This window comes from Cryptotermes secundus, unplaced genomic scaffold, assembly GCF_002891405.2.
Source record: "Cryptotermes secundus unplaced genomic scaffold, Csec_1.0 scaffold508, whole genome shotgun sequence".
NCBI lineage: Eukaryota > Metazoa > Arthropoda > Insecta > Blattodea > Kalotermitidae > Cryptotermes > Cryptotermes secundus.
Genome location: NW_019733326.1, coordinates 24,717 through 37,906, shown reverse-complemented (window position 1 = coordinate 37,906; position 13,190 = coordinate 24,717). Strand labels below are relative to the sequence as shown.

Genomic DNA, 13,190 nt, shown 5'->3' with positions numbered 1-13,190 from the left:
TTGAAAAGGGTTTTTTTAAGTGCCAGTCAACCAAATTTGCATTAAGACAATTATGACGTAGTTGCTCAGTTGAGAGAATTGTATTTCTTTTAAATCGGTGCGTTCTTTTGTTCCTAGTGATGTTTTCCAAAATGCTATAGCATCATCTCCTGGTGAAGTAATGAAAGTGAAGTGCATAATTTAATACTGCAATTAAGTGAAAATTTTATAAGAATCTATTTCAACTGCAAGATCCAGAAGAACGAATTTTTCAACAATACGTGTATGAACTGTGAATTGTGTTGTGTTTAGAGATACTTTGTTAAGTGTTTTGTGGTATTTCCTAGGGGTGAATAAAACAATCTCAGCACCACTTTTGCTGGTAGTTCTGGCTGTAAACACCCTTGAGATTCTCATGCTAGTCCGTCCATACAGATCTCTTTTTACCTGTCGTTAATTACATTTATGACTGGCTCCAACTCATTTAATTAATTTCATTTAACAACAATCCTAAGAATTCTGAAGGGAGAAATGAATGAAACGTGAGAGGTTCGGCTACTATGATGATATCGCCAAGCTCTTAAGCTTTAACATAAATCCTTATTGGCAGGTGACCTGAATGCTAAATACCCAGTATGGAATAGCAGTTTCAAATCCTTGGAACTACTGAACTTATTTGACATGAAACACTTAAAATTCTGGTAGAAATTCTCAACAATGTGCCACTGTCTTGCAGGTATCAGCAAGGGGTCTGAATGTTCAACAGCAGTGCTACTTCCTGCACAGATTGCACGATACTAAAAGTGGAAAATGATTCCAGAAATCTGTGTCAGACAATGCACGAGAAGGAAATTACCATAGTTGTCTACGAAGGTGTTCGATTTTACATATCAAGACCAGGCTCTAATCCCGACATCTTGAATGTTTTAATGTCAGCAGCACCAGAGAGGCTATGTCACATTCAATATTTTGTCTACCTGTCTCCCAGTTTCAGTCACATGCCAGAGATGTCAGCTGATGCAGCAAACCTGCTATGTTCAAAACCGTCTGGCAAAGCTGTCGATATATTTTTAAGAACTGCTGGACAGTCAGACCAAGTCAGAAGGGCCTGCCACAAGCCTTACACAATAGGAGACTTGGAACGAAGAAATGAGAAATACGGGTTAGGGTGAGGGGTGATATGACAATATTAGTTTGGAAAGGCAAATGAGACTCACATATGCTGACTAACACGGACACTCCTCCAACAGAAGGCAATTTCTGTGATGAATACATAACTGCCATAAAGCCTGCAACTGTCGCAGATTACAACACACACATGGGATATGTTGACAAAGCACACAGGATGACAGTCATTCCATCAGTCGTCACCTCAAAATGGACGAACAAACTGTTCTTCCATTTACTGGTTCTGATAATTCATCCTGCTGTCATCCTCTGGTGTGAAACTGTCACATAGACTTCTGTCTAGCCCTTGTGCACAACATGCTGGAATACGCTACATGTCATCACTGCCCCCATCGGGCCTGTAGGTTGACCTCCTGCTCTGTCATCGTCTAGAAGCCAATCGACATCACTGGCCAACCTATTCAGCCAAAAGATGAACTGCAGCATTTGTTCTGCACATGGGAAGATGAGAAGTAACCACACAAAGTGCGAGAAATGTGATGGGGGACTGCAATTTCTCGGGTACTTCGAGGAATACCATACAAAGGCGAAATTCAGTTGCATGACGCTGGGGGGGAGGTTGAAGCCGGTATATACATGAAGCAGATAATCGCCACCCCCCAAACGGTATGTACATTGAATTTTACTATTAAAAATAAATATTTAGGACTGTGCTTATGCTTTTACTAATGGCGTGCGCGTGTGCTTCCATTGGTGGAGTTTAAATGCCTGAATGCACAAATGGGGTATTTTAGCTGCAATGTTCATTCTCTTCAGTGTACAGATCAGTGTATTTCGGATGTTAAATGTTAAGAAGCAATTTCACTTTCCAGTCATATGCAAGAACAACATTCTTAGCCCAAGGTGAGACTATTATTTTTTTTATTGCTAGTGGGGTGGGACTAAGTCCCTTGTACTGCGGCCACTTCTGGCCTATTGTACCAGCCCCAGATGATAGGTCAGGGTGATTGTGGAGCAATTGGTGGAATGAAGATTGGCAGGGGAAACCGAAGTACTCGGAGAAAACCTGCCCCAGCGCCACTTTGTCCACCACAAATCCCACATGATCACACCCAGGATCGAACCCGCAAGGTGAGACTAAGTCAAGACTTTGGAAATATTTCAAGCACTGAGAAGAGAAAAAAAAAAACATCTACTAGAACAACTTTTTCATTCTAATCTCAATTTAAACTTTCTTTTGAAATGTAACTGTGTTCAGGTCATGGTGAACTGCTGAATATGCACGTTAGGAAATGTACTCATAAGAAATGTTTCGTTTAATATCAGAACCTGTAACATGCGAAAAATGTGTCCATTTTCCTTTCACGCCTTTTCAAAACATTTACCCTTTCAATATATACTGTATACAATATGCAGAAACAATATATAAGTCCTCACGTGAAACTGTCTCTGATATATGTGAAAACTGAACCTTCTTCAATATGAAGTTCCATAAAAATCGGTTTAGTGGCTCTATGCTTCTTGCATGTGGATGGACCAGAAAGAAAATATGCATGCTGCACGATTCCAAACATACCTAGAAAAATGGTTAGGAAAGTTATTTGGACTGAAATCCGTGCATGTAAGAGCAATATTAACAATTTCCCAGAGTTCTCCCTCCAAAAGGATAAAGCTGCTGTACTTACCATTAATATCTAGGATTCGTGCTGTCTGGGTAAACAATGTCTGTGGGTGGCAGCCAGAGATGGACATGTACAGTTATATATATATATATATACATGCATGGGGTTTTAAGAATGACAGAGTAACAGCTTACAGCTGTTCAGCAATGGAGTAATATGCAAAAATACAGGTTGAAACGAAATTTGTGCACAAGCTGTCCAGTGCGATTTCTTGTTAGATAATGAGTACAAAGGTTATACAAAATACGTCCTGATAAGCTTAGTTTTCATGATACCTGTTAACAACTGAATTTGTAACCATACTACTTAGAAGTTGTCATGATACACAGCGCGCTATTGGGTGCACTCAAGATGCAGCGCACATTGGGCCAGCCGATATCAAATGATCATGGAATACATACACAATGAATATTGTGCCACGTTCTTAACCCTAGGTACCTGTAATAGTTAAGTTGGTACTGCTTCCTGGTAATATGTGCTATGTTATTTTGGTTGATGTCATCTGGGTGCTAAACGTCTTCCCACAATTGGAGCAGGGTCTCGGTGAGAAAGGAAATGTAACACCTTCGGCACATGTGAACGCAAGTCACTCACAGATTGTATGGGCAACCAGCCAATAAAGATGCCGTAATTGCAGCTGTGGGACAAGAGACACAGCATATAACACAAGAACTGGTATTATCACAACTGAGGGTCCTTGAAGAACTTCATGACCTGTTTCTGGATGTTTCCCCTTCAGATGTAATTCTGCAAATGGCTATATCAACCTACTGCAGATGAGCTCTTTTCATGTAACATTCTGTGGATAGATGAAGCATATTTTATGCACAAGGGCGCATTAAACATCTACAACAGTCATGGGATGATCCTAGAGCCATTAGTGAACGTATCATGTCCACTTCAGCATCAGTATTTGTAATAATTGCGTACCTGCTAACTGACAGGCCGATTCCTTAATGATAGTGATTTGCTGGAAACTGTTCTCTTGGGGCTACTTAAGTTGTGCTTCTAGCTGTAAGGCAGAGTTGTAGTTTCAGCACGATACAGCTCCAGTTTCCCATGAGGAAGATGTCCATATCCAGGAAGGTGGACTGATGTTGAGGGCCAATTGCATTACCTCCCTGTTCACTGGCTGGAACTGATGCATTTTTACCCATGGGGACACCTGAAGGAGCACATTTACAAAGTCCCTCCCAAGACCATGAAAGATCTTATGGCAAGGCTTCAAACATGTATGACCATGGTAAAAGGTAAAGCAATCCTTGTAATAGGATGTGGACACTCACAGGGTTGAGACACTGAAGTTCACCTCGGCCCATTGATGGCAGTAGGATTGCCAGCCTTACACCCTGGCAGCCATTTACCCCCAGGAAGATTCCTAGTACTCATTTCCGTTAGATACTTAGTAGACCCCAAGGCAATAGTGCGGCTGGAAGGACTGGATCAATTGAAAAATCAAATTACCTCACTGGGCTTCCAGCTTGTGGCATAGTGCCTCAACCAGCTACGGTAACGTGTGCCCCCACAGTATGACAATAGTCGATACAAACATGTTAAGGCATGTTCAAAAGAATGTTGCGTGATGCACTGATGTCTGCCCTGAAAGGGACACATGCCACTTCAAGCACCTATCGTAACTACAAGATGTTTATCATTTGATCATTTGATAGCATATGCCATTTGAAGGTGACGTGCATCTTGAACTCTGAATATCACAGGACATTGTACAATACTCTGACGTGTTCCTTTAATGAGGAATCACATTATGGACAGCTTTCGCACAAATTTTGTTTCAGCTTGGAAAAATGCAAGTTCACCAAAAGAATCAGTGCCACCTACAGCCAGTAACCAGAAGTTCTTTCTGCATTGCATGCAATACAGTGGTCATGCTTTTTCTGAGTAATACACAGTTTGTCCCATTTATCCTGATAACTTGAAATAACTTCCATATTTAGTATCAAATAAAATAAATGTTTCACACAAAGGTTATTTGGTGTCGAAGCAGACACCACACTGTATACACTTTGTTTACAACAATTTTTTGGTAGTGAGATGTTTAGGCCATTAGCACCTTTTTAAATGACACTATATATTCCGTTTGACAAACTCAAAACTATTATCACAAAGTACTATTCTGATAATAGAATGCAACAATATGCAACATAAATCAAATATCTGAAATATTGATCTGAATGAATCACTTGGTATATTGAGCAAATAAAAGGATTTACAAAAAGTGCTCTCAGCATTTATTACTGAGTGAGTGTTAAGTTACAATCAGCTGAACGACTGCCTTGAACATTCATGGTAGCATACTAATCAATAACATTGTCACATAATTTCTGGTGTAGTCATATCCTGGTACACAATGCCATTTAGAGTTCTGCACTAAAAACAGAAATCCAGTGGTGTGTAGTCAGGATAATGAGCGGGCCCCATCATTTGCCAATGTAGCTTCATGACAGAAAGAAAAATAACACTTTTGAAAAATGCCTAATTGGTCTACAACTGTAGACTGTGTTCACATTATTCTTAAAAAAGTTGCCACGTGTTTCCTAATTCTTACTGCGCAAAAAATTCCACATGTATTGAAAACTGTGTCTTACAAGGCTGTGAAAATTGTAACTCCTGATTTCAAGAAATCTCAGTGCGCTGTGATAAAATGTGCAGCAGTTATACAGTGCTGCTACTGCTACACATGACGGTTTGATAATTATTGCGAGGCAAGAATTTTGGTTTGTGCATTTTCAGATAATCTGTTACTCTGTGCTGATCACACATTTAAGCTTTCACTATATTTCCATGACAATGCGTGGCTCCAGACATTAGCATATCTAGTAGACATACAAAATGAACTAAAATTTATCATTAAAATGTACATTATTACAACTGGCTCAGCAAGTGAAAAATCTGATCTTTCTTAGACAAAATAGAGTTTTGTGGCCACGTGTTAAAAAAAGTTGAATATTGTTAACTGGCATTCAAACCTGTTGTATGTTTTCAACTGTTACGAAACTTGTTTATGTTCCCTCTCGCACAGCACAAATTTTAAGAGAATGAGGAACTGACATTTTAACAGAGATGGCTTTCAAAGATACATACACTATTGTTCTTGTGATTAACTTTAGACTGGTTTAAAGAAAGAGTTTCTGCAAATCTGAAGTGCAGCTATGAAGAAAGCAGTCTTCTGGGATGTGGCGTCGTGCAGTTATTGTGTTAACCGACGGTTTGGCAGAATGTACTGCCTCCATCTTCAGGGTATAAGAAATCCATGAGCAATGAACCAAGGTGAGCAAGTGGCTGGTCCCTCCAAAACGTTGGTTAACACAATTTCTATACAGCGCCACATCCTAGAAGAAGCTACTTCTATTTCCATCTACATGCCTGTGTCAACCAGTTGTCAAGATATGCAGGCACAAAAATGAAATATCAAAACATAAATATTGCAAAACATTACATGAGGATAAAAACTGTACCTGACTGTATGCCACTTCTGGCCAGCTAGCATATCCACCCATTCCTAAAATATTGGGTAGATTTAACGTTATTCCTAAAATATTGGGTAGATTTAACGTCAACTTCCCAGTTGTAAATTAAAAACATATGTTATAAAAAAATTGTTGTATGTTCCAAAGGTTTTTCGAAAATATTTTATTAACAAAAGGGTGTGCAGCAAAATTTTGAAAACCTATGGAACATACATAAGGCTATGTGTTGGACAGCTGTGGAATCAGGATTTGATTCTGGACAAAAGCAAGAGATTTCTCTCTTCTCCGAAATGTCCAGACTTATTCCGGGGGCCCGCTCAGTCTCCCATTCAGTGGGTAGCAGATGCAGCCAAGGAATGAAGCTAACTGTTCATGAAGTTACAAATGTATGAAGCTGTATGTCCACTGCTTCGTACGTTTTACTTTTAAAACCAAACCTTGTAGTAGGATTTTTCAAAGCTGTCTGATTATGGTAAATTAATGCAAAATGATATCTATATACAGTGAATAAACTCCTTTGTAGATCTGGTATGACCATCTCTTTTTTCTACCTATGAAGCTAAATTTTAGGTATTACTTTTTCAATTCTGTTACCATATGCTTGTGGATTTATAACTACACTGTTACTGTCTATTATTTGGCTAAGTATTATATTTTGGTTTGATTTCTTATTAATTAGGCTACCATACATTGCAGTGCAATTACTATAATGAGCCCAGAGTTCCTACCTAAGACAATAAGACACTGCATGCACCTTGCTCCATCCTCTCAACTGCTCCACCATAGCAATGCTGGCAAATAGTACACTGACACCAACACTCAAAGCAGGGTGTTCATGTTCATTTCATTGCAAACAAAAGACATATGAATAACATCTGGAATGAATTAATAGATAATGACCACTGTACCTACTTACCTACAGCAGAGTTAACAGCAACTCCAAAAGGCATGAAACTGCATCTCCTCTTCCATCCAAGAAGCAATGTATGTAACACAACAAAAATCCCTCAATAGGACCTCTTGTTGAGTAGAAAGCTGCTTTAAAAGTGTTCTCACCCTGATTGTTCTACTGGGTTTCAGTGGGATGTCAAGATGTTGCCATGAAGCCTCTGCTGACACGTGGTGCCCTTACCATGACCTGTTCCGTTGTCAATATTGCAGGTGTACATCATGGTTAGTTGCTGCTCCAGCAGTACTGGCACTCACTCTTAATTATCTGCAAAATTATGGACCACAGAATTCACACAATGCAGTTCACTAACTCCCTGCAACAGAGCCCTCCTTGACATGCTCTACTACAGCAAAAAATTTCCCTGCATTTTATGTTGGTACATCTGCAAATACCCAAGAATGGTCCCTATTCTGGGCTCGATCAATCCTATTTTAAAGTACATTTTAATATTCACTTCTCTATGGACTCATTTCCTACAAGTCTTCCTACTAAGATCATTACATCCATGCATGTCACATCCCCCACATATTTCATCATCCGGATATTTAGTGAAACATCATTTACAACTGTGAATATCATGACATTTTCTTCAAATTCATATTTCTCTCCACAGAAGAGGGCCAGCGATTTCTGCCAATGTCTAGACCTACTCTGGGGTCACTTTGGTCTCCAACCCAGTGGGTGCCGATGGTTCTTTCCCTAGGCATAAATTGGCCTGGATGTGAAGCTTACCACTTATGCCAACCTAGTGCAGAAGATGAGAATGCAGGGAGTTACACCTCCGCTAAGTCATAAGAAGTGCTATCGGAAAGTTCCCAGACTAGGTCAAAAGAGAAATCCTGGCTTCACTTAATTTTGGCTGCCATTTCATTCAAAATAGTCTCCTTGGGAAGTACACAGAGATCACATCATTTTTCCACGTTTCAGAAGCACTGTGGAAGTCATGTTGTGATTGCGCCAAAGTTCTGGTCTTTTTCACTGTACATTTTCTCTCAAGCATCTCAAAAGACAGAGTTGACCATAGTGTTAGTAGGAACAAATTCCCGGTGAACAATCCCCTTCATGTCAAAATAACAATGAGCATGCTCTTTGTTGAACTCTGGATCTGCCGCACGTTTTTGTTCTTGGTGATTGGGGGCTCTTCCACTGCGATGATCACTGCCTTGTTTCTGGATCATAACCGTAAATCCAACTCTCATCACCCTTCATGATCCTAGAGATACAAGCTGCTGTTTGATCATTTGTCAAGAGACGGGCAACAAACTTCGTGGCAATGCTGCGCATGTTCAAATTTTCTGTTAAGATCTCCTGGCAAACTCAATAACTGATCCCAACAATGTCTGCAAGCTCATGGATTGTTTAGCAACAGTCTTCGTGGGTGAGTTCTTGAATTTTACAACCTTTAGAATAAAAGTTCTCCTGTGTCTATCTTGTCTATCAGATTTTAGTATGAATAAGATAATCTCAATCTTAACTTGGATTTTGTATACAAAGTTAAAAACTCTTAAAGAGTACAAATGACATGTTATCCTGAATCTAGCCTGGACTTTAAATTCAGATGGTTTACTACCTAACTATACAAACATCTCGAGGACTCTGCTCTTAACACAAGGAACACACAAACAGTGCCAGATTTCACACTACAAAGTCGCAGGCCAAGACCAAGGGTCAACAACCATCTTCAGGCTACAGGGAACCGGGAGTTCATAAAGATTATTATGAAAGGGACCGTCTAGGATATGGTTCCTTTCTTAAGGAAGGAATAACACTCAAATTACTGACCTTTAATTAATGACTGGTCATCACAGGCCCATATTTTGTTCCTCAGCACATATGCAGAAGCCCCCTACCCCTACGTTAGATACTGGAACTACTCGGAACAATCTCTCATAAACACTTATAAAAAACCATAAGCATGCAGGTGTTTAATCATTGCCACATGACATAATTAATAAACACCAGCCAATGTATCTGGCAGGAGTCAGGATAGGGTAGTCAGTATGGCAACTGGTTACGGGCTGGATAACTGAGAGGTTGGAATTCCGAGTCCTGGTAGGGTCAAGAATTTTCTTTTCTCCACATTCTCCAGACTAGCTCTGGGGCCCACCCAGCCTCCTATCCAATGGGTACCAGGGATAAAGCAGTTGGGGCGTGAACCTGACCACTCACCCCCAAATAGTGCCAAGGTCAAGAAACTGTGGAGCCATACATCCACTGTCCCACATTCCTTCATGACTTAGTGTTTAATTAATTAATTAAGCACAGGGACTATACCTTTACATGTATATGGCAAAGAATGAGCAAAGATATATAACCAAAATGGCAGGAAGAAAAACCTAGTTCCTTATGAAAGAAACAGACTACACCCACAATTTTACAATATAGCTGAAGTTTCTCCACAGGGAAATGGTCACAGCAGTTTACTCAAGTAATTACAGTCACTGAAAGTAGGCAATGGATGCCCTTCAGAAACTATAAAGCAATACCTGGCTATCGTACACGCTGACAACAATACAGAATAAATTTAATATTTTTGGGCATACTTGATTTGGTCTGTGGTATGAGAGCACGTAACAACAAAACATCAAGAAAAAACTTCCCATGTTCAGGAATGCATCAAGTTCTGACAGCAGTCATTATCAAGAGTTCTATCTTTAAGGACATAAAGCTGTGTACTCTGTTGAAGTCAACCAATGTTGAGCTGAGGAGGAAGTGAAGCAAGAAACCAGCACTGAGTAAAGCATTCGGCTTGTGAAAATGTATGGTTACAAAAAAAGGAAGCTTAGAAGCCAACCCATCAGGTCCTATTGGCTCTAAAAACAGCAAGCCAACATGAGAACAGTGACTAGATTTGCCTCTTGACAGGACTGGTTGGCCCATACAGACACACAAGTGAGAGTAGTTGTAGGTGTGTGGGTTGTATACACATGCACAGTGCAGGAAGGCCAGAAATCTTAGGGTTGATGGTTGCCAAAGAGGATAAGGTTAGTGCACTGACGTGGGCAGTTTGCAGGCATATGTAATGTTTCAAGGAGTTGATAGATTTCCATGACTTGGCCTTTCATGGGCCAAACCTTGTCACTGCTCTCCTGTCTCTTGTAGGTTTCCCTGACTAGCTGACAGGGAACTGATGGGTTGGGGTCCAAGGTTCCAGCTGTTTTATATAATCCTACATTTCTGCAAGCCACATGCTCTGCTCTGCTTGCTCTCTGTTTCATGCTGGTTTCTTACTTGGTTTATTCTTCCACACTGAAGATGGAGGCATACATGTTCCTCTGAAACGTTACACTTATGATGGATGGCATGGTGATATATCCCAGATAACAGAACTGTAGATTACAAGCGGTTTTGTATTTTGTGTTCATACAATATTTCCCAACACTGATCTCACAGATAATATGAAGTAATCTCTATTTCTTTGAAAATGCCTCAAATTAAAAAGAAAACTTTAATGTGGCACATAAACACAATCTGAACACTGAACATTCCTTGGGACAGACACTCATTTCTAAAGTGGCAATCACTATGTACTTTGCAAAAAAGAATGATTATATCCTGACCTACATGACGCTCTGAGTAGGACACAATACCATTTCAACTGACCTCTGACTAGCTCTGACTAACAGATGACATACAAAATATTTTGAGAAAATTTCTATGTTGATGATGGGACTCCATATGATATTTTCAAATTGGCTGTTCTAGGGACACTTAATTCACAATAAATTATAAATAGGCATTAACAGTTGATTTCCTCTTATTCCACTACACAACACCTGACTCACCTGTAAAACTGACTGGATGTAATGAAAATGTACACCCATCATGTTCCATCTGGAAGGACTACAGACCTTCAGTAGTTGCAGCTGCTGAATGGCCTGGAGTTCCCATTACAGCTTCCCAAGTTTTTCCAGCATCTTCAAATGCTTCTATAACGTTACACTGTAATGGTATAAAAAGTTTAAGTAGACAATACCTTTCCATGATTCCATTTCAGGAAGAGTGTGAAGCAAACACCTCTCGCCTTGCCCCTCATGCTGTTTAGAGGCGATAGTAATAAATGCCAAAAACATCCATGTGCACTAGTCAAGCACTATTCCATGAAGTCATATTGGAGGTATAGCTCCACCATTCCTGACCTCAGCAGCAACTAGAGGTGAGTGGTCAGCTTCATGCCATGGCCACTGTACCCCCTGGGAAACTGCCAATGGTACCCACTGAATAGGTGGCTGTGTGGGCCCCAGAACCAGTCTCAGAGTTGTGGAGAAGAGAAAAACGTTTCCCTTGTCAGTATCTGAACCCCAATCATCAAGCCCACAGCTCAATGTTATACTGAATGAGATATCCCACCTCCAATACTCAATAATGAGGTGTGCATAATCAGCCGCACACATCCTGAGTGACTGTGAGGCCATAGCTTATTCCAGAATTCATCATTTCGGTCAGTTTTTACTTTTATGATGTCCCCATAAGCAGGGTCCTGAACTTTATTAAAAGTGTAGGATTAATAAAGGGACAATCCAAGGGCTTCAATAGATCATTGAAGGTCGCAGTGCCCCCAGGGAAAGTCCCTGTACCCATTGGACAGCAGCTGGGAGGGTCACAGGACAAGTCTGGACGCTATGGATAAAATATAAATCTCTTACCCCTACCATCAATCGAACTCCGGCTGTCCAGCCCGCAGCTATGGCCGCTCTGGAACAGCTATATTACACGTGCCCGATTCCTCGGAAAGTTGTGAAATTTCAATTCTATCTGCCTAACTAGCTACACCCACAGACACAACATCTTTCTTACTGGCCCATTGTGTGCCGGTAAAATCAATCATATAGAGACAAGTTTTAGAATATAGACGTTATTTCCATGCCTGAAAGTAGATTATAAATCTAAGTTCCACAAAGTTATAAAATCGATATCTCAGGAGGCACGAATGACTCTATGTTACAACGAAACAATTTTTAAATACATACCGTTAACCACACCGCCGAACACCAACCATCTTCTTCTTATTCCTTCTTATCGTTGCACTTCCGTTTCCCCTATAGGTCCAATTTTGAACCGGAATGTACAACGGTTTGCAACATGGTAATTACACGCAACCTAGTGGAATCTCCCATGAAGTAGACTATTCACCCGCGTGATTAAAACTTTCTTCAACAACTTGCCCTTTACATCCAAAAATTTTGGAAAATATTTCGTGTGCTACGCTGTAGTGTATTACTGACTTAAGGCATGATTTGCTTTCTACTTGTATGATCCTTCTGGAAGCCTAAGGCGACGTACGAGTCCGGCTCGGATTAGTTTCCCCCCCACACAGATTAATTTGGCTCACTGGAACCCAAGCCGAGTCGGACTCGTATGTGTATGGGCCCCCTAAGACAGAGACTAACAACCACTTCGGATTTTGATTAGCTAGACTCACCTAATAATCTTTCCAATGTGACAACTGAAAGTTGAAATTTCTTGCGTGTAACACACAAATCCTTACTATTTGTACAGTTAACTGCACCATTTATGAATAATGCGATGAAGCCAGGACTTGCATCGCGTCCACATAACAATCATTGGATTGGCCAAGTACAATACTAAATATTATTCTGTTCCAGTTACAGTATATTTCTTTGTTATTTCAAGGTGCTTTCATCACCAAGTTTCTGTAGTGTCTTAGGGTAGAACAAAAAATTGGAAAGAAGCAGGCTTACCACAATTGAGGTGCTAACCTACTCATAGCATATTACTCATATTATTATTTTATTATCATAGTATTATTTGTTATTTTGTTCACGCCTCCCGTTATTTGGCTCTTTGCGCGTTTTCTCTTCTTCGTTTACATCTGTTTTCTATATAAATACATTTTTCCTTATTTAGTGCTTACCTCTTATCAAGTACTACCATCATATGTGTATATAGGTTGCAAAATATCTCTGAGTCTGAGCAATGTCGTAGAAAGGGAATTATGTT

General features: G+C 40.1%; 1 long non-coding RNA gene across 3 annotated transcripts; it reads right to left on the bottom strand.

The window, feature by feature from the left end:
• Positions 1 to 2,220: 2,220 nt before the first annotated feature.
• LOC111867982 lies at positions 2,221 to 12,281 on the bottom strand. 3 transcript variants are annotated; one of them, XR_004513391.1, is made up of 5 exons: positions 12,200 to 12,281; positions 11,015 to 11,171; positions 7,194 to 7,493; positions 3,228 to 3,426; positions 2,221 to 2,683 (listed from the first exon to the last, which is right to left on the bottom strand). It is a non-coding gene; the product is annotated as an uncharacterized LOC111867982 (long non-coding RNA). The 3 variants fall into 3 exon arrangements; XR_002843434.2 differs by lacking the exon at positions 3,228 to 3,426; XR_004513392.1 differs by lacking the exons at positions 3,228 to 3,426; positions 12,200 to 12,281 and adding an exon at positions 11,882 to 11,979.
• Positions 12,282 to 13,190: the final 909 nt, after the last annotated feature.